We start from the raw sequence: 27,134 nt of genomic DNA on the forward strand, positions 1-27,134 counted from the left end.
GAGTTCACGTGCCAAGCAATGAGAAAAATCAGCAGTCATGACTCAGTGCTATTGAAACAACACTACCTATTCATTTGGTTCTTATTGCTATTGAAAAGTTATTTTGGCTTTTTTAAATTATTTATGTTATTTCTTTTGGTATGAATTTTGATAGTCTTTTGATATTTCAGTCTGTTCTTGTATTTCTTAAACAAAGATTGTTGTATTATTTTTTTTAAATCACACAAGTATAATAGCTTGAGAAGCAAACTTTCACCCACTTTAAACAAACAAACATAAAATTAACTCACTGACCTAATGTTTTACAAGAACCAGAGAGAAAAATCTGGGGGGAGATGGGGAGTTATTTCCAAGACACATTTCCCTGAAAACATGTTTTTTATTTAAGAAGCAGAGGTCAGATAAAAGCTTGTATAAGCTGTTCTTCGTTACTTTTGGAAAATAGTTTCATAAGGTGAAAAATTGTTTCCAAATTTAAGTTTTGTGTATCTCACTTTATTTGAACAATGGGAATTAAGAACCTTTTCCAAAAGCAAATTAGTTTTAACTCTCAGATGAAGTTAATGTACAGAAAGGATTTTAAATCTGGCATACTGTGTCCAGGAACCGGGTTCAGATTCTTTTTCTTCCAGTGCAACCTCAGTGTAATGCAAGAATCATTTGTTATACCAAGGGACAGAGGCACACCTAATATCTGTAATTAGTTACAGTCTGTTGCTATTCCTCTGATAACCTTTTATGGGGGCAGGAAGGAGGTTTTTGTCACTTCTGTTGCAAATCTGTCCTGTCTGAGCAGCAGATGTAGTTGCCCTTTCTCTCATATATATAAAAATATTTACATCCTCTTATTTAATTTTGATTTTGGTATAAGAAGCCAAACCACGTCATCCATCTCACACTGAAAGCATCTTAGTACAACTGATACATTTCCCCAGCTTTGAGTCTAAAGAAAAATTTTGTTCCACTAAATGAAAGCAATCAAGTGGTTAATCCTTTCAAGTGCAATTAGCAGCACTGACCTCCCTGTTCTTTAAGTTGAGGGTCATGGGGAGGTAAAGGCCAGTTCTGGGCCTTTTCTTTCATATCGGAATACCCCTTCACTATCTCTTCTGTTTCCAAAAACATCAGAGACCAAGAGAGAAAAACAGGCTTCTGCTTCCATTAGCAGTAACTTAAACAGCCATAAGTTAAAGGGGGAGGAAAAGGAAGAGCATCTCTATCTCCTCTCACAACAGGAGACATCTGGCCTCCTGTGGGGAGGCCCCAGATAACAAAGAACCTGTCAGTGCAAACCTCCACGATGTGTTCAGAGATCCATTTTACCTGCAGTCTGGCTCATTCATTTCCTGCCACTGAAGCCATCTGCTTTTGCTTATTGTGGGTATTTTTGTTCTTTGTTTGGCCAGGAGCATGAAGTGGCTTCACTTTAGCATGCCTGTAAGCTTGGTCAGAGGGAGTATTTAATCCTTTTCTCAAAATGAATAAGAGAGGGAGCTGCTGCAAAAAACAATTCCTTTCCTGGAAGGTAGCAGAAATGTCATCCAAGCCGAGGTTGAATAAAGGGTCATGACAGCGCATGGGGTAAAGATACATTGAGAATGAAAAGAGATGCCAACTTGGAATCTACAGCACAACCTCCCAAAGCACTTGTAATTTTACCTGATTTAAATCCTTTGCTACTGCTTCTTGCAATTTTTGAGTCCATCTGGTTTTCCACATAGTGTTCTTCAGGCCCAACTGCAGAGTAATACAAGGATCTGTTCTTACCTTGCCCTTGCACTGTGTTTCAGTGCTTTGCCTGAATGCTCTAAAAATCAGTCTACGTAAATAATGGCTATAGCATACTTGTACAAAATGTAATATGAAAATCCATCCTACCTACCCCTTGCTTCAAAAGAAGAAGGGAGGGAAGGAAATTTGCTATTAATTTTCCATCATTTACTGTAATGCAGTTAATACACTCCCAGGTGCCATTAACTTGTGTCTCAGAGTATTCTGGGACACAAAAGTTAATGGTGATTGCAGCACAATTAGAACAGGAAAGCTTTCTCACTAAGACCAAAATATGTGGCAGTTAAACTCCTGATCTTTGATACCAGAATATGAGGTCACCTACTAAGGTACTGAAGGACTCAGCATAGTTCCTGAACTGTTATTCCTGGTCTTGAGGGACACCATTTTAGTAAAATGCTAATGCTGTCATTAAGAATGTTAATTGTGACTGATCAAACTTAGTAATACCAACATTTAAAGGAAGTGTTTATATGAAAAATCTACCACATTCTTCCTGTTTGTTTGTTGGGAAAGATAACACATAGCTGCCATTTTACAGATTCAGAAGAGAAATCAGATGCTGTCAAATTTAGAAAGTAGTATATCACATAAAACTACTCATAGTGGTGTGATTTCTTCACCCTATCTGCCAGAAATAAATTCAAATAATTCTGAAGTTCCAGAGTAAGAGGTGGGAACTAGTTCTCTAATGCAAAACAGGCAGCAGACTGTAGTTTCACCTCATGGAAAGTGGAAATTTTTGTCTAACTTTAGCAATACTGGTGCGGTTGCCACATGATTTTACTGCTGCCTTCTCAGACCACTGGTGTTGCAATAGGATGTTTAGAAACATACCACAGAAGAGTGAGCAGAAGAGAATGTGCTCCACCAACATACTCCAGACTCAGTCCTGCTCCTTCTCTGATCCTGTGCTTCCCTTACCTGTAAAAGTAATTTCTGCCTCTGAATAAAGTGTCTATCTATGAAACTGGACCCATAACTGGCATGAAATCTAAAAGCTTTAATACAATTTCTGAACTTATTTGCTTTGGAGATGGATACTAATGAACTGAAGAGAATCAAACTCCTTTAGATTCAAAAAAGCATCCTTTTGTCTTTTCTAGAGAAGCACAGTACTTTGGGTTCTAGCAAAAGAAGCCTGCTCAAGCTGAAACTCAGCCTTCATTTAATTTACTAATGTTAAATATTTTTTTTATTTCAAGAATATCATAATGTTTTATTTCTTTAAAAAATTATTTTTGATGTTTCAGTTTCATGACTAAATTGTTTGCCAAGTGCAGCATGAATTTCAGCTGACCTGAAACTGCATTTTCTAGGGATTAGTCGATGCAGCTGAAACATGCAGTATAGACTTTCTGTTCGCAGGTTTCCTTTGGGCAGAATCAATGCTACAGTGTTTCTCTTTTTTCATGTTTACAGCAGACAAGGAGGCAACTTGATACAGCTTCCATTGTCAGAAGCATCACATAACACACCTCAGACTACTTGAGGCAGTTAGATCATGTTACTTCGTCTTTTAACCTCACACATGTCTGAGTGTGGTGACAATATTGGCTTTGCTCTGCATACCTGTGTTGGTTAAGGATACAAAAGTGCTTGATTCTATTCTATTGTGACTGGGCTAACAAAAAAATATAACATAGGAAGCTTTACATCACCAAAAGCTTCCTCTTTTCTTTGAATATGGCTTACTTTTTCCAGAAAACTGGTTTAAAACCAATGCCCAAAGCAGCTGCCAGGGAATTGGCCAACAAAATTAGTGTCAAATTCTTGAATGCAGAATGCCATCTAAGGTAGGCATGGCTGAGCTGATTTTGTTCATTTTAAAAGAATTTATTGAAAAAATAATGGAGTAAGAAAAAAAAAAAAAAACTTGAATTTTTGAACCCCATGAAAACTAACACAGTAGATTCAAACAATTAAGGTAACATGCAATACTTCAGCTGTTCCAACATGTGGATGGTCTGATGGCAATGGCCAGGATTTGGTTTTCTGGGCCTCTGCAGAGTTCTGCCCTCTCAATATAGGAAGTGGTCATTTTCAGCTAAACATGTGCCTGTGTGTATTCATCTTCGAGGTATTGACTCAGAAAATAGATTTCTAGTTTATATTTTTATATGTTGGCACTTGTAAGAAATTAATATGTCATAACTAGCTCTGTACTAAATTCTGTCACTGTCTTTCAGTACCTTGTTTTGTTTTCCAAAGTTCCAGTATTGGCATGCTACTGATAACAGAATTGGGATCTTCCTGTGCTGCTGAGTTTACTGTGTCATTTGCACCAGTGACCAGAGCCAAGTCTGTATCTCAGACAAAAAGGAAATCTATTACAAAATGTGTTATTATAGAAGGAAAAGCCACTGCTTCAAGTTATCAAGACAACACCAAAGCACATTAATCAAGCATACAATAAATGATGACAGTTTGTTGTTTCATCTGAATGAAAAAATTAAATCCATCTGTTGGTGTTCAAACCTAGAATCCAATCTTGGCAGTTCAATGTGCTAATGAAAACTATTGAAAAAATTTCATGCATTCTCTATGCAAGATATCATAAAAATAAATACTCTTAAGACTTAAGAGGCAGTGTTACGCAAGGCTGTGGTGAGGTCACTAAAAAGAGCACATGTGTGGGATCTGAGGATGACGTGCATCATGCTATACCACACAGGGTATTTCAACACTGCTCACTTACAGGCCAAACCTCCAGTATCTGTTCTGATCAGCTCCTCAGTTCCATGGCTCTGCATGCAAGAAGCACTCCATTTGCACCCAATCCAGTGCAGCACCAGGAATTAACATTTTAGTTATTCAAAAGATTCCACCACTTAAGATAGCAGAACACAGCTCTAAAAATTGCTTATAATTCCTAAAACCTCTAGCCATGCTGGTCATGAAAGGTATATTGCTAGAGTAACACTATTGACAAAAATACAGGCTTTATTTAGAGCTTTAGCGCCAGCAGTATCAAATAGATTTCCCTTGCCTTCTTCATGCTCACTGAATTCTTCAAGGAGCTCTTAATAGGCTTGTGAAATATCTGCAGAAGCAGCACTACTCCCTCTGCTCAACATACTCACTCCTGTGCCTACCAATTTTTATTTTTTTTCAAAGTTCACAGTTTGCCCAGTAAAGTCAAGCTTAACAGTCTGTACATCTGTTTGGTCTCCTAGAGTCTGTATTAAAATCAGCACCATGTTAGAGCTTCCATTTCTCTTGACCTTTCTAACTACAGGGCTGGCTGTGCTTCCCAGGAGCATGGCAACCTGAGAAGAATGAGAGAAGAATGTTTGGCTGTACCATTTTTCTATCTTCTGCCAGAATCCTCCAAGTGACTGAGGGGCATGAGCCAAAGGAATTTAGTGTACTGTTACCCAGAGAGCAGGTCTAGGGCATCCATAGGTCTACTTTGAGCATAGAAGGGAATAAAAGCAGTCTGATACAAAAATGTCTGATTTTCCTACTGTTTCAAGTTCCTAAAGTGCATGCAAATGTAATGTCAACAAACTTACAGCATTGAATGCATCAATACAAGCAGATTATCCTCATTTGACAGCAATGAAGATACACCTATTTCAGATGTTCTTGAAACACAGATACATAATCTTGTTTTTCCAATCTGAGTTTATATGATGAACAATGAGTGAAACATTTTAAGACTGTCAGCTGAAAACATTTGACATTGAGTTTTCTAGAAGCAGTAAATTCAAGATCCCATGGTACTAAACTTAGCTTGTAATCTTCCTTTATGAGCTATCTCCTGCACAGTCGCCTAGAACAAAGTCATCTAGATTGACTCCCATCCATTAAAGCTGGGTCCAGCCATGCAAAGCAGCTCTAAACCAGATAAAGCAGTGAAGAATTCTTCTGTGAAGGCAATACAGCAAGTGCAAGGTGATACAAAGATCTGAAAAGGTGCTGTTGAAATGACCACATCCCCACCTATCAGTGGCCTACATAGTCTCTAGTTTAATAGTTGACAGCCTCAGAAGGAAGTGAAAGAGGTACTGTAGAGCCATCTTTGCCTTTCTTCCTAATGCTGCAGCTCATATGCATGTCCAGAGACATTATCACAGCTCTTACAGCCTTCCTTACTTATGCAGTGTTGAATATATTAGGAAATATTTGCCATCCTTACAAACTTAGGAATTATTAAAAAAAAAAAGTCCAAAAGACCATTAAGTGAGTAAAAATTGAAACCACAAATCATTAACACCCTAAACATTGAAAATTTTATGTGCATATTTTTAACAATGCAGCATTCTACTTGGAATTCACTATTTTATTACAAGTAAAGCCCCTGACCCTTTTAAAAATAATTTCTTTAATCTTCAGGAGAAGAGTATATCAACATTTCTAAACATTTCTATTTTTATCAAAATTTCTAAGACTTTGAGTGTTTTCTGCTGGATTTTTTTAATGTGACTATACCAAATGAACTGCACTTAACACTACTTTCTACAGCAGCATGCTTTGCTGGGGGAGGCACTTTGGCAATTCCCTTCCTTTTTTTCCACGTCCCTCTCCTCTCAGAGGCCCCTCATCATGATGACCCATTCATTTGGCTACAGGCTGCATGCAGCTGCCTCTGAAAGAAGCCAACTGTATTCTTGGGTCAGCTGGAGAAGTCAGCTTCATTCCAGCTGTGGGGATGTACAGCACCTCCAACGCCTGTGACTTAGGGCACAGAAGACCCAGGCTTCCCCTCAGGCTTCAGCAGAGGTGCAGAACATTTCAGCTGGCTACATAGCAACTGCTCAATTGCTTCAGGCAATTCAGTGTACAAAAACTATTATATTTAAGAACTGTCTGCTACATATTTGGAACCATTGTCTTTTGTTCCTTTGCCTTCATAGGCATTTGCAATTTTTTATAATGAAAGAGGAATGATTAGCTGGCACATTTCAACTTAGTGGCTTATACTGTGCTGTAGATGGGATGCATGAAAACGGAATGTTTCCTGATTTCCATTAATATTTTCCATGGATATTATGCTACAGTCCTGAAATGCCATGACACAAGCATTTTTGTTATTGTTGCAATTGAAAATGGATGTTGGCCAAAGCTTGCCATTCTTAGAGAAATCTCAGACTGAGCAGCTGATTACCCTGCCTAAATCTTGTCAGTACTGGGTTACCCATTTTTAGGAAAAGCAACTTTGGGAGGGTTTTTTAACGAGAATTAATGAGGGAGGCCCAGTAAAGTAACGCCAGTGACTTCATCTCTCATTTCTTCGCTATAAACCACTACTATTCAAAGGATAAAAAACCAAAACCATTTAGGTTTGTGTCCAGTTCTTTGTATTTCCACTATCCCCACTCCGGCACTGAAGGCCTTCATTCTTTTTTAAGATGAGGAAAATTCCCAGAAGAGTTCACAGACATCAAGTAAGTCATTATTCATGAAGGTCTAATCATAAAGAAGAGGACTGGCTTACATTGGAGGTGGAATACACATCAACTGCAAAACCTCAACATTTCATTATATGACAAATTGTATAAACTTGATGAAATTAGTCTTAGGGCCTTGATTCACCCTTTTGCCTTATGCTGTATCATTACAGAAGAATGAGCACTGTTGGACTACCAAGATGTATGCTCTGAGGCTGACTAATAACTGTAAAAGTCTGTATTTATGGGCAAAACCAAGAAAGGAATGACTGCTAACATCAGATGAGATACAGATAGCATATAAGGAGAGAAGAGGTATTTAACAATTTTAATATTTGGATTACAAGTGTGAATTGGATAGATTCAAAAGAAGTGGGATCAAGAGACTTTGACATGATTAATGTGAAGTGAACAGTGAAATATTCAGCATTACTCAAGACGTGAGGTGGCTTGGAAAGCTTGTTGTTGAGTAATTTGAACAGCAAATATCTGAACTCTCACCCAGGGTAATGACAGAATCATACTCCTTTATCTCTTCAATAACTTGGTCTAAGCCAGCTTCAGTTCAAGTTCCAACAGTTTCCATAGGTTTCCTTCCTGCTGTAGATGCTGTGCCATATCCACCCAAAAGTGACATTTGGCAAAGATCAAGCCCAAATGTGAACATATTAAATGAGTATATTGGTCAAAACAAGAGTTCCAAGTCCATTAAAAGAATCCCAAAATAAATAGTTCATTTGTTCATTTGCTGTAAGTTCCCATGTAGTTTGTTTGGGAAGTCAGACTGCATTATTTTTCAGCTCATTAAAGTTTACTTTAACAAGCTGTGAAGCTGATAGAGAAATAGTTCAACAGTTTAATATTGCATTGCCTTTTTTTTTTCAAAGCTTCAGGATCCCACTTGGCATAAAAATTACATTTCAAACAGATTTTCAGATATGCTTTGGAGAAATCTTTGTTTTTCAGACATTTTCAAATTATTTCTCTTCCCCTCCTTAAACTACCTTAACATTTTTCCCTAGTGAAACAAAGATGTTCTTTGTTTAAACAACATTTCCCATCTTGCATGTTATGAAACAGCACATTTCGCACTTCCTCAAAGCCAGTTACTGGGTGAGATCTTTCAGTGAAGGCCATTCAGTGTTTTATAAAATATTAACTTACATGTCTGGTTTCACAAGTAAATCACATCGCTGTTATTGTTTTTTTTCTAGTAGTTTGTAAAGTTCAGTTCCCAGATTTAGTGTACTAGGACCTGTTTACATACAGCAGGGCTAGACCTCGTGCAAAACGGTGCAAGTTCTCTTATGGCAGAAGATCACCACTTCAATCAGAAGGAATCAGCTCTCTCAAGGCCACTGGTTTGTACTCCATGCCAACGTGTGAGTGCCAGTCATGACTCAGAGTGTGACCAGCCAAAACTGAACTGATGGCACATTCACACTGTTCAGGGAAGTGCTGTGTGGAAGTGCTTGAGCTCCGGGTAAAGGAGTCACTAAAAAGCAGGGTAAAAATGAGGAAGAGCTCTCCTAGCACATATATACTGCTTGCAATCCTTCTGTTGCCTGGATATCTCTACAGCATACACATCATGCAGCCCAGACATATTTTGATTTCTTTGCTGTCATGGGAATTTTAGGAGTTTTTTTGCCAAATTTTAATTCTAGAAAACCCACCAGACATATATATATCTCCAGTTGTCATAACTTCATTTTTTATACTACCAATATGAGCAAAATTCTGTCACAGAGCCAGTCCAGTCATCCAATCTCCTGCAACATCTTATTTGTAAAAGTTTCCTAAGTAGATGCCTTTGTCTTTTTTCACACAGAAAAGAGGACAAACAAGTGGAATTTCCTTACCACACACACAATGCTCCATCCAGAGGAGCCAATCAAGACATCCACAATTGTCAAGACTGGTGTCAAGAAAACCTTCTGCACACAAGGCTCAGCCAGAGTGACTGTTTGATATGAGCGGAATTTCCTTACCACACACACAATGCACAACAGGATAGCTCCATCCAGAGGAGCCAATCAAGACATCCACAATTGTCAAGACTGGTGTCAAGAAAACCTTCTGCACACAAGGCTCAGCCAGAGTGACTGTTTGATATTTGAGTAACAGGCATAGCTGCTCCACCTACAGCTGTCAGCCCCTGCAATCTGGTATGCACCACATAAGGGAAATAAAAATTGAACTAACATTTCAAGAAATGATATCATTCCTAAAATATTTACTAAGCGAAATAAAAGCAAATAAAAGTTCATTTAATCACCCAGTTAGCAGAAGATTGTTACCTATGACCTCTATTGGGTTTGGTCATGTAAGCAAATATGCCTTTAGAATTTTTGCTCAAAGATTTTACAGGCATAATAGGAGCAGAAACAATTTGTTACTTTGCAGGACAAGACCCTTACTCACTTATTTTTTTCCAAAACCAGTCCAAAGTTACAGCAATGGCTAGGATTACATATACATCTGACTAGATAAACATCCACAGCTTATTTTACAGCATTGCTGCTGGCTAGAAAGTTTTGGATCTCTGCAGTGTGGTTAGTGGGATCCTACGAGGTCTTGCAGACTTGTTAAGGAATTTCTATAGGGATAGATAAACATTCTGCAGAGTGCTTTGTTGATTCCTCATAGTTTATGCCAATTTTTTCCGTTGACATGCAAGACTCCCTTGTGGACAGTACTCAGCAAGTGCTGGATGTGCATGCAAAAAATGTGCATTTGCAATGAAACAGTTCAAGAATTGCTCTCTGGAGACTTCCACCATAATTGAGGAGAATCCTGTAACACCAAGAGTGCCTACTAATCCAAGGGTTCAGCTTGGACCCAATGCAGAAATGGATCATGCTAGCCATGGATGCTGTCAGCAAGCCAGCTAGTGGTGCCCAAGGAAGAAATCGTGCTGAGTTCAGCACCCCTGGAAGTGAGCGTGGCTGCTCTAATGCTGTATTGCCTTTAGCACTAAAATAGTTTTAATGCTAAAGCCTAGAAATTAAGAAAAGTTACAGTACAGAATAAAAATACCAAAGATAACTGGTCTTCTTGGTGATTAGTTAAGCTGAAGGAAAGATCGACCAATTTCAGAGAAAAGAAAAAGTTAGGAATTTTTTTTGTAAGGAATTCTCAAAAACAGAAGTGCTCCAGCTCCTTTTCCTGTCACAGTCTGTGACTCCTTCTATCAGCCTTGGTAATTTGAGAAAACAAAAGCAGTTTGATATGATTGCTTTGTAATATCAAATAGGACATCAATTACACAGAATGTGAAGTTTGAATAGCTGTATAACCTCACAGTAGATAATAATTGCTACTTAAGGACCTAAAAGATCTCTTACTACAATTCGTCTAGCCACCAATTGTTCACATGAGTCTCTTAGGAATAAAGCTCTATGGAATCTAAGTCACATTCTCAGTTAAACAAACACTGTTTATCAAATCCAGAAAAAAAAAAATCCTTGAGACTAACATCAGCATCTCTCCTAATCAACACAAAAGCCAGTCACTAACCTGTTTTTCCTTGTGTTCCAGTCCTACCAAATTTGTTAAGCTAAATTGTGTAAGACTGCTTCCCTTGAAAAGGGCCTAAGATAATTATGCCCTGGCTCCTCTTAGGAGCCAACTGGATTTTGAGGAAAACAGAAAAGGGCCTCTAGTGAACTGCATACTAAATTTCATATGACAGACTACAGCAGAGTACCCAGCAATTTTAGAAAAGTCACTGAAGAAGCACTGAAACTACACCCCCATACAGTGCCCACATATGCCACAATCTGGAGAGCACTGGCAGAAGAGTGAACATCAAGGTGTGGCTATTCAATTCCATAGTTGGCAATTCATGTAAGAGTTGCTGCTGCCAAGCCAACTAGACTGTGAAATGAAGCTACAGGCTGAGGAAGGTCAGAGATTTCAATTCATTTTGCAATGGTAAGACCTGCAAAATTAAATTATTTAGATCCAAAATGAAATATTACATGGTGTTTCATACTCAAAACATAAACAGACCATTGAGCAAGAAAGGACTGTTTACTTATGTTGTTTTCCTCTTCATACAATGAATTAGAAATATAATAGTTATAGGAAATTTTAACCTAATTTAAGTCTTTTCCAAAAATACATTGCTAGAACATTTCGGGATGACAGCTTGTAAGAAACAGAGCCAGAACAGCTCCTTTGAAGCCACTGTTTCTCATGGATGGGAGAGAGTTGTGTGGATGTACCCGCCAGAGTTTCCAAACACATTCTGCCTACAGACAATCAAGGCAGGCAAAACAGGAAGACTGCCACAATCTAAGTGACAAACTGGCAGAGTAGTACCTTCCCCTCCTTCTCTCTTAGCAATTTTCAGGTTCAGCTTTTGAGAATTTCTATTGGCCTCCATAGTATTGGATACAAAATCCTCCTTAACAAATCAGCATTAAAACTAACTTAAAATTTTCAAACATTTCTTTTCCCCTAAATTTATTTTAATTTAGATCAACTGAGGCAGCTGGTAAATTCATAACAAGAAAATTGTTTCATGTAAGAAAACAAATGGGAAGTTCCATGGCAAGTGCTACCAATTTTTAGTTTGTAAACAATGAACAATATTTGATTTGAACAAAACAAACTTTTATCAGCAATTAAGATCTTTCACCCCTTTGATACAAGTGCCACCTTTAGGAATTTATGTCTTCATACTATATATTATCCTATCCTCTCAAAGAACAGTAAATTAATCAATAACAAGGATGCTGTGGATTGAGCACATCTACTTACAAGAAGTGCAGATGCCCAGTGTGCCACCCAGAGGCACCCCAGAACTTCTGCTGAAGATTTCAGTGCTTCAGTGCTGCTTGCTCCTGAAGTTTTGACACCTCAGTTGTACCAGGGGTGTTCCCAGATCCAGAAGTGCTCCGAGTAGACAGCCCTGCCATCCCTCCTGCACAGCACTCAACTGAGCTGAAATATATTAGGTGAAAAAAACCAAAACACAAAAATCCAAGGAAAAAAAAACAACATGTAGGATTGATATACTTCAAACTATTTTATAATTGTTAGGAGGACTGAGAACAGATAGTTTGTCTTTAAAGAGGAAAGATTTCTTCTTTGTTTTTTATTGTGAGTGAATATCCGTTTTTGATTATTAGACTTCTGCACACTCCTCTCAACATTTTCTGGTTTCTGTATTTTTTATGATACTAATTCAGCGAGCAACTATGAAACTAATTAGCATCCCAGCAATTCAGCTCCAGGATCCATTGACATATATTTGAGTACATGTTTTCAATTATCATCAACACTGATGTATTGTTTTCTAATATTAGTTAAAAATGCCTCAATTACTGCCTTAGTCTTTATGGTTTTCATGCTTATTTCTTGATACTCTGTCCTTATAGAAAAATCCTTAGCACATTAGTTCAAGCTGAAAGATGAAAAAAATACCTTTGCTAGATGCCCTGTGTGCATTTAAAAATGTTTTGACCATTATATTCTTCATGAGTAGAATTTTTATATTTTATCGAGGTAAATATGAAGTTCTGATTCTCTCACATTTTGATTTTAGATATTTTGATATAAAAAATTCTCTAAAATTCCTACATGACCTCATTTAGTAAACATGCAGTCATCCTTTTGATATTTGAAGAGCACATGGTGAAAATTTTAAATAATAAACTGTCTTTCAACCTACATCACTGAAGGAGTTGAAAGTATGATCCAAAACAATATAGTCAGAAAAATCCATGATGCTCAAATCATAACCATTCAACAACATTCTTGGAACATTTGCAAAGGCCAAAGACCATGTGTTGGCTGGTATCTGCAAGAAATATTTATGGGCTTTTCAGGAGTCTAAGCCCAAGGGCTTCAAGCTGAGAGAAGGGAAACTGTCACATTAAGGATAGGAACAATCCTGAGATGGAGCAGGTTTACAGCTATTGTACCCTGAGGAAATCTGGGGTTAAACAGAGTAGCTGTATGATTGTATCACTGTGGCTTTCACTATGGCCTGTGGAAAGGATTCAACACAAGAAGCAACAGAAATTTCCCAGAACACCTCTCAAGTAATCATTTGTAAGACAACTGAAAAAAGTTAGCTTTGGTGATTTTTACACCTTATGTAACCTTCTGACAAGTCCCAGGACATCCATTAGATTTTTTCCAGTGATGGTAACGTTTGAAAAATTTTAAAGGCTTAATGAAATTCAACACCTCATTTCTTCCAGAGTAAGTGCTGAACAATTTTCTAGGATGTTGGAAGCCTTAAGGGCAGGTAAAAAACAGTTCAGGTCTGATTACTATCAGATTGTTGTCTTCCCAAAATACATCCTTTCTCTGTATTTAGTAAAGATGAATGCCAGTTATGTTCTACCTCTAATAAGAAATATCTCAGTTTTAATAAGTTTTCAACAACACATGCATCTGGATATGGATTAAAAAATAGCAAATAAATGCATCAGAGAATGGATTTTAAAAGAGAAAATAAAAGTAAAAATTGTCTCCTGATAAACTCTGATGTAGCTAGAGATTGGTACCTGAGCAAATGAATTAAGTTCTTTGACGAGTACTTCTGCTTTTGTAACTGACTGAATATTATAGACTTGGAAATGCAAAGCTGTTTTCTCTTGAATGAAACATAGCACAGTCAAAGGAATATGCTCAAATAAGGACAGTAGAAAACAAAAAGGCTATAAAATTGTTTCCTTGGCCCTAGGGATACCAGATTCCATGGTCTAATGAAGAAGGATGACAAATATTTGCCCATATAAGTGAATGGCTTTCCTAGAAGGCTGTTTTTCAAGAGGGCCTGATTCTGCACACAAGCCTTGTTCCTCGCTGCTTGCAGCACTAATATTTCACTCAGGATCCAGCTCTTTACTTGCTCATATTACTCATTTTGCTAGCCAAGACCACCCTACTAGCTTTGGGTTTTTTAGCTATTGAACAAATTCTACCTTTGTTTTACACTGAGAGCTACAGAACTTCATGCTAGATTATGATATCTAATTCATCTGCTTTTCCCAGTCTTGTGTTTTGAAAACTACCCCATAATCTCTTTAATGTGTCAATAGTCTTTCATATTTCAATAAACAGAATCAATCCTGCTGCTGCAAGATCTATCTGTTCCATAGGTTTCCCAACTCTTTCTTTTTTGTGGTTGCAGACTTCATCTCCACATGCAGTTTTGGGGAGTATTTTAGAGAAATGCTAAAATGAAGTTGCTTATCTTTAATCACTGAAAATATTAAATTGTGATTCAGGGTCCCTTTTTTCACCACAAATTATGACTCAGAAAGCAGCTAGTTAGCTTATAAAAATCTGTTCCATCTGCTCAAATAATAGACAGGTAAGTGTGGAGTGCAATCAGCATGACAAACCCACCCCTGAATGTAAGATTTAACCTAGTAGCTTCATCAACTGATGAAACACTCTCCCTTATTTGGGAGATGGATTCTTTTTTGGATTAATCAGGCAGAAAGGAGCTGGTCCTATGCAGAGGGAAAAGCAAAGGATACAGATACCTGAGGTTGCATCAAAATTTATCATCACTTCTCACTATTCCATTAATTCCGTTAAACTTTTTCTTCTTTTGTCATCACTCACAAAATTACATATATTTACTGTAAAGACAATGGGTATAAACATGAAGTTGATGCTATTGTTGGCATTCCTATATGACGATTATACAATCCTTTGGTTGCCAGTAGATCTTTGAATATGCATCACAAATTTAAAGTAAATATGAAAAAAATCAGTTAGTGCCAGGGGTAAAAGTTTTGAGGCAGGAACTAAAATTGTAATCTCATTTGTAATTCATTTTGGAGAAGTCATTAACCTTGTTTTCATTTCCTATAGGTCCCTTTTAATGAAATTGAACTCAAATATGCCACAGAGACGCATACTAGAGAAGAAGGCAGACTGTACACTTGGGAATAATAAATACAGTTTCTGCTATGAGAGGCAAAGGAAGGCCAGGTGTGACTCCCTGGGTAGAGTGATAACCACTACTCCAAGCAAGAATAAATCTGCTCACTATTTGGTTTTAAAAAGAATTGGGAGAGAGAAGCATCAGTCCTAAAATATCTGCCAAACCTATAAAGAAAAAAATTATGCACTTAGAGTAAAAAAGCATTTTTCATTATTAATCATAAAATAAAAACAGGCGTAGAACCCAAACTCGTCTTCCACAGAAGTTGTCACAGACACCCATTCCTGCTCATGCTTTTGCATGCATATCTTGTGTACATTGTTTTTGCCAGAAAATTAATTTTGGAATAAGAGACTCTTGGCCAACGTGACAACAAAGCGTGTACCACAGGATTCAGCAGATGCACATGGGACTGCCAAACTAAATTTATGAAATAAAAAATATTCCACTTGGGCAAATATGGAGAAATTGTTCACCAAAAAAACTCCAAAATCAAATATGTCATAAATTCCCCAGTGGCTTTTCACAACCTTTACTGCATTAGTAGAAATAAAGACCACAGTGTAGCATCTGAACGTTGTTAAAAGATGCAGACCACACAAAGAGTTCAACAACACTTCCTTGGGAGAAAATATTATTGCTTCCAGTTCTAGTCTCTTTGACCATATGTGTTAGTGGTTTGAGGAAATGTTTTTCCCTCTTTAGGAAAAGACCAGATCATTTCATTAATCCAAGATAATATGATATTCTACTTGGAGCCATATTTTGTCATCACTCTCACAAGGTTTTGTTCAATACACCCAAGTAAGCTCTGAGCAAATCATTGTACAGAATTAATTTCTCTGATCAAGACAAAGCCTAAAATAGCAAGATAGTCCAATCTCACTCTGAGAAATGACAGTTTAATTTTCAGTTGTACTGTCATTTAAGAAAGTTTTTAACAAAAACTTTAAAACACGTATACAAAATTGCCCACTGTTAATCAAAGAGAAGAGATCTTAAAACAAGGATGATACTTTGGACAAAACATGGTAAGTCCATGACCCTAAGAGAAGACAGTAAGGGAGGACTTTCAGCTACTGTAAAAAGTTTGGTTAAAGAATGAGTGAAACAGACTTACTTCTCTGCTTTCCTCCTTTAAAATCAACTTTTCATACTTCCAGAATTTGCCTTCCTTGAACTAATAGATATTTCTACTGTTACTCATTCAACTTGAACAGCAGTCTTTAAGGTAGTGAACCCTCGAAAAGCTGCGCTATACATATCCTTTTCTGTTATCATTTGCATTATTCTTTCATTCCATCATTATTTTTAATGTGAAGTGCATAACAATCTTGTTTATGAGAGGAATACGCTTGAACATAATCAAAACCTTGCTATTTGATTCATTTATCCATTCCATACATATATTTCAGCACAGATAATGACATCTGGAGTTATGCAGTATACATAGGCCCTGATCCAAAAGCTTTTCAGAACAGCCTATGTTCATTTCAATTGGCCCTGGGTTGGGTTCCTAACCTATACTATACTGGCTCTTTATTTCATACATAATTAATATCAGAGTAAATTTATTGGTAACAAAAGGCATGTGGTGATTCACCAAGGACCCTGAAAAGTGAATTTTTAGCCTTTTATTTAATTGGAAATCAACAGGGCACGTTAGCAAACCTGACTTACCACTATCTGTGGCTTTTCAATGTTAGTCCACAGTACATTTCAGAAGCTCACTTTATTTTTACATAATTATCCCTAGCATCGCTCATCATCAAAATGCCAACTGCTAACAAGAAATATAGAAAAATTTTCTTGTACCTCTTATATAAACTCCAATTGTGTTCATAATTTTCCTAGATTATAAGGATATGACTCTTCCTGAAATTGTGCTGATCTTTTTTTTCAATAGAAAAGAGTGTAGTCCCTGGCAAAGATTATTGAAATAATGCTTTACACTTTCCTGTTGCAGAAAAGATAATCATTATGATGGATTCCTACTGTATCTTACCTTTCTTTATATTATGGGCTGGCTGTTTCAGCAAAGCTCTGTCATGATCACTTCTTTGTCCTTCTGAAATCAGTGGAATTACTCACATGAGTAAATAGAATGGGATTTGGCCTTTACCTTTTACTGATTACTATAACCCTTGATCTGCAAAATAGCACCAACCACTAAATGCAGTCAGTTGTAGGAAACAATTTTGTGTTCCTACTAAACCAGTTTTGCCCTGATAGATTTCAGATGTAATACACTTACCACTGAAGAGGGAAGAACAAAAATCAAACAAAAAGTTCAAGAAAAAATCAAAGCAAACACAAAAGAAAGCACAGAAAAACACTTTAAAAAGATAACATAGCTAAATCCTAGACTGTGTTCCTTAAAAGCTTAACATGAATATGCTTCTCTTTACAAACACTTCCTTAGCTGAAAAGTAATTCCAGTCTGCCAATATCTAGATGCTTTGCATGTCTGTACTTTGGTCTAATGCTACCTGCAGGCAAATATGGATTCCTGTCAATCTTCAATTCACCACAACTACAGAAATTAATTTTTCTACTTAACTACATCCAAAATAAACTTGACTGAAAAAGAAACAGTTTATCTCAAGAAACATCTTGCATACAGAAAATTGCAGTCAGCACACAAGTAATATCAGCTTTTACAGACCTTAAGGCTGTCTCTTAATTTAACTGTAAATTTAGTTCCTTTTCTCCTCCAAAAGAATGGGCTGAAGGCTATAGGAAGGCATGAGGGCTGCTGTTATTACAACACAGACTACTCAGGGTATAGCTTAACGATGTCATGTCAGGGTCTAAACATATTCTCAGGTTGTTTTAGCAGAAAATCACTGTATCTTTAGCAATGCTCCACCTCTCCTGACCTTGGGGCAAAGATGTAGTAAAGTGTCACCAGATAATTTGACCTTTGAAGTACTTGCACTTGAAGTCCTTTTGTGCATCACACACAGCTCACCTATTCCTATTTATCAGCTCCTGTGTTCAATACCTGCTCATTTGAGTCCATAAACTCTAGCACTTGAAGTTCTACTGCTAAGGCAGAGCTCAGTAGCTCAGGGGATGGGCTGATTCTCAAAACACATCCTTTTAAAATATGAGTTCAAAGGACAGAAGTAATTTTACAGTATTGACATTTTTATAAGTATTTTTGCCCCATATTTTACTGCTTGAAACCAGCAAGAAATTCCCTTCCCAACATTTTCATGTAGACATTGAATGATAACATTTCCTCAGAATGACTAAATTCCCTAACAAAATTACTGCTTTCAGACAACACATTTTATATGTTTTTTATCAAAAATGTTTTAGTGTTGAAACTTACCTTTATTACCCAAATTCTTCTAATGACATGATCAATAGCCCTATAATCTAAATCGTCCTTTTGTTCAAAGTGAAAATATTCTTTCTCAGGAGAAACAGCTTTAATAATTTCAAGATGTTGATGGAAAAAAGGCTACTGGCTTGAGTAGCCATTCTACTTGGCAAGTCCTTGTAACCAGTGTTCACCACACCCTGATGAGAAAGCAAAATAAATAGTTGTCAAAGCTTTCATGTGTTGGAAACTTTTCACATGTTCTCCACAGATCTGATGCTTGCTTTATACATGCTAGTAAATCAAATTTGCATATTACTACAGACACGAGTTACTAAAGCTTTCTTTTACAAGTTAAGGTTTCTGTATAAAACTAATAGCTTACTCTGATGCATGACCAAAGAAATTCAGCAATTTTGTCAGGAAGCCAGAGATTAAATGAGCTGGGAGGCCAGTCAGGGAACTGGTTACAAAACCATATGGTGCTTATTTTTGAGAATAAGAAATCAAGTACTTCTTCAAATGAAAAAACACCTCATGATTGTCTGATAAGAATCACATTGCACAATGTGTTTCACAGATTAACTGCACTCCAGACAATCCCAAGGAGGAAGATAGTGATACCTTCAAAACTTAAATTCCTTGCAAGTACATCTGGATTAATACCACGTCTCTAACATCCCTTAGTATTATTATGCAAGCAGAACATTTTAAAAAGCCCCAAACAAAATCCTAATGCCATGCTCTGAAAACAATTTACATTGAATTCTGACCTTGGACACTGTACCCTATGTCCTTGCTTCTTTCATTCCAGGATAGCAATCTGGATATTAAACTTGATGGTTTATGTCATATGAAGTCAGACATGTTGGCTTCCATACACATGCTGGAGTAAATCAACATCATCATGAAGAATGGCAGCCCCAGAAGTCATCAATACAAGGTAAAATTGAAATACTCTAGCTGGCTCTCCAGAACAGGCCATTGCAGGGATCTACTACCTGGGGGACAGTGGCAGCAAGAATTCTGTTTCATAGCCCACGGCCCAGGTTGGTTGCTGATGAGAATTATCCTTCTTGGGTAAATTCACAAATACTGAAATGACAGCATTTTAAACTGCTTCAGCTGATGGGTCTTTACAAACATATAGATGCACCTTTATAAGATAGTAGCGTCATATTTCGTATGACTTTGCTTTTCCATGTCACACTGGAATGTAGTCCTCATCTAAAATTTATATTCATTTTAATGGTAATCCCATAAAATCTACCATTAATATTAAAAACTGTTCTATACCACTACTTTACAATTGTGAAAATAGTGAAAATTCAAATCTCTGAATTGGTTTTTCTTTTCCTATATGTTGAATTGAACACAAAATTCTTGTTAATGAAGGAATTAGTTTAAAAGCATTTATGGATGTTGTTGTTTAAAAAGATGTTCCCATGCTTATAAAAGTCACGGTGCATAAAACAGACAGAATTATCTCTAATATTCCAATTTGTGGTTTTATTACTTATGAAAGGCTTTGCTTTATTACCCCATAACGCTTTTGTAAGAACTCCCTGACAGACTTGCAGTGACTTCAAGGAAAGACAATCTTTATTACTGCAATGTTGATTACTTTTTCATTTGTTAGAGCAAAGTCATGTTATTTTCCTGCACATTAGGAATCAGTTATTCCTAAATACTGGTGTATAATCTACACGTGAAAGATGTCAAATTCTGAGGGCTGAGTAATTTCTACTTACTCCTAAACCTCAGCTCCATATAAATACTGATCATTCTTTCATTGATTCCATCATACTCCTACTGCTTAGAATTGAAGATTTCTTCCCCAATTTCACATTTAAGACAACAAACCAAACAAGTTTAATAACTCTTATTAGAAATGGTAAGTCTTACGAGAGAGGGTAAATAGGGAGGTATGTCATACACATAGGTGCTTTCAGAAGTAAATATAAAGTATTAATTACTTTGAGTCTGAATCGAAAATTACTAGGAAATCATTAGCAAAGCAAATACTCTAAATCACTGATTTATAACAGGTAAAATAATCATTAAGCCATTACTTACTAATAGTTTTTAGTAAATACCTAGATACATGCACGTTTCACTAAGCATGTTATGCCAATAGGGACTTTAGCATGTTTGAGCTCTCCCATGCCATAAGTAGAATCTTATCTGGAATAAGACCTGAACTAATACAAGTACCACTTTTAAACACTGTACCAGGCAAATCACCCCTGGTATACATGAGGGCCTAACGTGTTCATGTGTGAGCAGCGCCTCTGCCATCCAGCTCCAGCTGGCTCCAAATCCCACATAAACAGCCTCTCACCCTCCAAAAGCTGCCAGCAGCACAGGGCAGCCCTGCTCACACACGTCAGCTCCTGAGGCAGGAGATGGGAAGAGATACAGAGGGACACACGGAGTGCTGAGCTGACAGGCAGCTGGAGAGGCCCTCCTGGAAGCCAGCACTGCTTACCATGGGGAGTTCTCTAGGTGAGGAACAGGAGCCCAGGGATGACCCATGCTGGAGTAGGGACAGCCACGAGGGGTGGGGGTCAAACAGCTGCACACAACCCCACATTCAAAGGGACTGGGATAGACTGGGTATAATATACAGGGAAAACAGGAAAGTTGAGTCTAGGAAGGAAGGGGGAAGATAATGCTTTTCTTAAGTTGGACCTGGGAAGTATGTTTCCTTTTTCTCGATATTGGAATCAATAATTTGAATTTTGTGCTAATTAGCAATGAACTAACTAAAATTCCTGGTAGGCCCATGACAGAAAGAAACTTCCAGATTATTTTTGAATGACAATGTTTTGCTTCGGTGCAAAGCAAAGCAGACCTTTAACCAGAATGTTTTATAAAGTGTTAACAGTGTTCTAGATTCTAAGCCATATTTTCTTACTCCACCTGGTATCAAATCCCCTGACAGCAATTTCCATTGCTTTGGCAGCTACTGCTGCAGTCAGCCCCGCAACGCCACCACCAATTATCAGCATCTAGAGAGATCAAACAGAGACTAAAGTGCATTCTATGTTCACTTATTCCATCACATGCTGTGTCTGCAATATGCCTTAGCTTCAAAAGCACTTGAACCTTAAAGAACATCAGAGGCTAAAAATTGTTAAGCACTTCAGAGAAATAAAAAAATCCCTTATCTCAACAATACAACATTGTTAAACAGCTGGCTTGGTCTATAAGAGCAGGTGGTCATCTTTACAAAAGGTACCAGATGTAGAAAATCAGAGAAAAAAGTTAGAAAAAATAAGTTAAACAAGACATGACTAGAGGCACTTTTTCTGTTCCACAGGACATAGATCTTACCTCAAACTTTGATAGCAAAGGATGTGACATTATTTGTCCAGTTAGGCAAGTGCTTTCCTTTACTGTAGCTCTTCTCAGCTATGAATTCTGACAGGTATGCTGTAACAGAAATCACAGGGCAGGGCTCAGTCTTAGAATGAAGAAATAGACTGGCATAAGGTCCTTTAAAAAACAGAACATCCTTCTGAAGCAGGATGTGACAATGCATGTTTTGCACTGAAAATAATTGAACAATCATTTGCCAACAAATAAATAAATAATGCAAGGCTGAACTTAGATGTACATAATACATTCACTACAAATTTCAATTGCCCTGGGCTGCACTGTATTAAGGCAGGCGAGAGCAAACAGAAGTCCTTGATGTTGGTGCCCCGCCTAAGCAGAAGCAGGTCAAGTAAAATGTCTTTTTTGGGACCATCCTGGAAAGAATCTAGTTGTGAGCCCTTGAAGAAGTCTTAAAAGGTACTGATCAAGTAAATCCTGCATTCAGAAATGCTCAAATGCATTTAAATAAACTTTCAGAGGATGGCACACTATAGCAAACCCAAATAAAATTCCAAGGAATCAAATGCTGTTAGGTATCTCTTGGAAAGGTCATGTAGGAGAGCTGAACTGCCTTGTTCGCTATCTTTACAGTACAAAATTTTATTTTTTAAGTGCAACTGTACTTTCACAGGAGAAACTTGTTCTGCCATCCCTGTCTGACCAGTAAAAATCTTTGCCTAAATCATTAGATGCCAGCACTACCAATTTGTACCTATAACAAGTAAACAAATATCATTGTAGATAAGTTGTGACCATCAGATAAAATAGCATTGTGGATGACACTCCCAAGGGTTCAGATGCCAGGACACAACTTAGAGAAGCAGAGCCAAATCCATCAACCAAATCAATTAGATAATTAACAGAATTCTCTTAATAATAGGATAATGGACATCTTAAAGTAATAAATTTTCAAATAATACAATCAAAAGTAATTAAAATTTATACCAGTGGCTTGAAACTTAAGAGTTTGTCGGAGGACAAATGCTGGGAAAAATGTATATCAAAAGTAGTGGCTCATAGCATAAGGTGCTTCTTAGGACTTCAGTATTTGAATTTTTTATTTTTTACCTCTGTGGATCAGCTGACAAGCCTGTACTTCACTGCCAGCCCACTTGCACATAACATGGACAGTGCAGAGGGCTGCTCATAGCTATTTCAGGAATTTACAGCATAGATCCCCTTGGTAAAGGAGGGCATTGATAAGTATATACTTTACATGAACTGGAAAATAGGTCCAAGATTTCAGCTCCCTTCAAAAGAGAATATGTTTGAAACAGAGACTCCCTACATTGTTAAATTGTACACGAATGCTTAAGTAGCATGCATCTCTCCCACTAAGTTACTGCTCAAAAATATTTTCAATTTATTGTTCCTCATTCAAAGAAGTGGAGGTAGCCCCAACAATAGTCCCTAAAATGATGTTTTGTGTGAATTTTGAATTCAAATGGACCCCACTAGAATATACCTTTGCTACAGGCTTTTTTGTTTCCAACATCTAATACTTGTAGGATGTTTCCTTTGCAGTTTTTGTTGGGTTTTTTTACTCATTAGGGAATTAAGAAATTAATTACTGATCCCTTCAAAAGAGTTATGTAGGTATGTAGTAATTTGAACAAGAGCTGCAGATGTTTTGTGCTTGTTCTGTCAACAAAAGATTTTCAAAACAGATAACTATGGGTTTCTCAGTCCTTTATGGTATTTGGCCTAAAAGCCAAGCAACTTCAAGGCTTTACTTAACAAAATTGAACGATTTGGAAATCCAGTTATCTTTATGCTATTCTTACTTTCAAAGCTTAAAAATCAAACTAAACTGGGCAAGGGAATAAAATCCTCTTTATCCCAACCCAAAGGAGTAACAGATACAAAACCAATTTAATATCAATTATCTAAATGTTGAAGCCAGGTGCACCCAGGGCAACTCTCCTGACCCCTTGGTTACGGGCAGCAGAAAATTTAGTCCATTGTCAGTACTGCAGGAGAAGATAGGCAGTCATTCTGGGAATTCCTATACAAATCCAGAAAATTAATACTTCGTAGCTAGAGGTACGTAGAAATTTTTCTTTACTGAACTTAATAACAAAATTTTTACTAGCTTTACTGAAGTGAAATTTCATGCAGTGGAAGGAAATTAAATACTGGCAAAAACAAGAGTTGCTAATATCCAAGCTGAGCCAGAGCAAGACAGCCATTGTATACACATGCTTGCTGTACTAGAGAAAAAACTGTTTTTCTTCTGTGGGTACCATCTGATTCAGTGTCATAGCCATATAACTGAGGTAATAATTTATTTTGGTACACAGGCAAATAAAAGGATAAATGTTAAAACCAAATATTTTAAGAGAAGTTGGTATTAAAAAACATCAACATTGTTTAAGGTCCTGTGTTAGAACATTGGAGTGAAATCAGAGAGTTTGACACTAGGTTAATTAGATTTAAATAGTTTCAGGGAGAGAGAGAGAATGTGCAACAGGAAAATACTATTCATCTTTGTAGCCAGATTGCTTAAATTTACCAGAGCTGTCATCGAGACCTTTTAGAGACTAGTTGCATGATTTTGTTTATGGTTCTGTAAAGAGAAACAATATTGACTGCTGACATTTATCATGGCTTGTAATTTTTCCTCCCCTTAACTTCACTGTGGTTTACTACATGGAAAGTGATTTGTTTTGCTTCATCTTCTTCATCAAGAAAAAAGAATATCCCTTTTAATAAGGTAAGAAGTTGCAACTGAAGCCCCCAATCTAGATAATGAGGCTCTTTCCATTGCAAACACCCCACAATCTCCCTCCAAGATGGAAAAAACAATGGCAGATTGTTTCCTATGATTTACTGAAAGTGAGGAGGGCCAAAGCAGGGAGGATACATAATAGACACCTCCTTCCATCCGCTTGCAAGCAGATGGGTCACAGAAAACTTCTTTGCACCATTGTGCTGATCTGGCCAGGGTCAGAGGTAGTGCTTAGACACAGAGGTCACTGCCACCATTTGCAGAGCTGGCTCCATCTGATCCCAAATGAGGTTTCTCATTGGGATGATGTGAGGAATCCTGACACCAGGAAACCAAAAACATTAGACCACATGTAACTTATCCTTAAAGCTCATCAAAATTTAAGGAAAGTTTTTCATAGTATAGCTGTTTAACAGTTAAACACTAAAAGTTAAGCTCATTGTTTATGGATTCTCAAGCCACTCAAGGTATCCGAATCCTGGACAGTTTTTGGGGAAATAAAAATACTGGGGAAATATACAAACACACATTTAGCAGAGCCCAGGGATGGGCTCAAACATCCTCCTTGCTATGAAAGGGCACATAAAATTTTTCCTTTATACAGAGAGCAGAAGAGAAGTGAATAAAATTAGTTTGCTACAGCCTGTTATGCATGATGTGGAACACAGAGGACTGCATTCACTCTTACCTCCAGTGGAATGCTGTATCATACAGTGATATGAAAACTATTTTCAGATGATTTATAGATACAACAGTGGCAAGGCAGCAAGTGGCAGGGGAAATGCCTTGTTTAATGAAGCAGTTATGTGTTTGATACCTTTACCAAATTGATTCTGCGTAATATGAACTGGTTCAAATTTAAAACCATTTCAATATGCAGCCTATGTACATAAATAATTGGTTCAGCATTCAAACTAGTTGTTTGTGTTTGGCAATTTTTTAATGAATGCCTTATAGAAATCTAACTGCCTTTGAAATCAGCTCCAAATCTGAATTATTTCAAAATGTGTCTTATATTGAATGACAACTGCTCTTGACTCTTGTTTGGCCACTAATGCAATGTGATACTACATGGGGAGCCAGAATTCAGAACCAGCAGGGAGAATTTTGCACCTTTAGTTGTCAGAGGCAGCAGTTTTGGGAAGGTAACAAATTCTTTTACCAAATTCATACTGTCCCCGGGGCAAGGCCTCAAAACAAACACGGTAACTTCAAAGACAGTATTACTGTCAGCTCCAGGCTGCAGCCAGTCCTGTTTGCATGTTGTGATCAGTTCACACTTCCCCATTGCAAACAATCTTAGATTACAGCCCTACTTATGTGAGAGATTGTTTTGGAAAAATAATAAAAAGTGGTATGTTAAAGCTATGCCAAATACAAGACACATTTATCATGCTGTCAATGGAATTTTTTACCATATGTCTCAATGGATTTACTAAAATTAGTTTTGTTTTATACCTATAATAGCTATAGGTCTTAGGCCATATATAAAGTATTTCACAAAAAGAAAGACTGATGTTCAAGCAGCAGGAAAAAACCCAAAACAATTACATATGTGCCCTAAAACAAAAGAAAGCTCAACTTTTTGGAAAAGGAGTCAAAACCACTTCTCTAGATCTGCTTGTCTGAAGGTGAAGCTAGAAAATGAGGGAATATCCCTATAGTTTCTAAACTGACGATCATATTTAGTTGACACAAATTAGTCTTCAGAATAAATATGGTTACATTATTCACAAATTACAAACTTATCTTTACTTATATAGTTTTCAAACATTAATTGTTACCCTGGCTTGTCTGCATTGTTCAGCAGAGAATTTCGCTTTTTGTCAACTTATGTTCCACTTTCAATTTTATTTGATGTTTTACCAAGGACTAGACACAAGGAGAACAGTGCAACCCACTTCTCACCATGGCATTTCTTTGGTAAATCCCACACTAGAGGTGTTCACTATTAAGTTCTTCTAGTGAACACCTCTAAAACAGAATATATAACAAAATACAAAGGATTTTTTCCTGTTCAGATCATATCAATTTAGTTTTATTTATTTTCAAAGGCAAAAATTTCACCATCCAATGGATGTCAGCAGACATGGTTTCTCTGAAGTTTGAAAATTCCATCCATATATCCAATCCAGTAAAGTTTTATGCACATATATTATTCTTAAAGAGGTGCAATCACTGGTTGACCTCAGTGGGATGGTTAGCGTGAGAGAAGGTGGCAGGATTGGGCCCCAAGTTTTCATAAATAACACAGAACATCTCCAGATGAACATTCCACTGTTAGTTTTTATAGTGCCTTCCACAGCCAGCCCACATGGTCTCTCACACACATTCCTACATGCCAGAACAATAACAAATTAAAGTTTGGTTTATAAAAGGGCCTTGGCTCAGATGCTGCTTATACAAGTTTGCATGCTGTTTACTCTGAAAAAGGTGTGGAACTGACCACAATGAGGTGACAACCTCAATTCCACTCACACATGAGGTGAGAAAACCAATAACAAAACTGCAGGATTAGGAAAGGACACTTTGTTTCTCCTGGCTTGCATGTGAATAAAGCATGTTTTATTAGGAAAGAAATGAAGCCTCTCTGTG

Source organism: Passer montanus, unplaced genomic scaffold (assembly GCF_014805655.1).
Source record: "Passer montanus isolate IOZ18808 unplaced genomic scaffold, ASM1480565v1 scaffold5, whole genome shotgun sequence".
Lineage (NCBI taxonomy): Eukaryota > Metazoa > Chordata > Aves > Passeriformes > Passeridae > Passer > Passer montanus.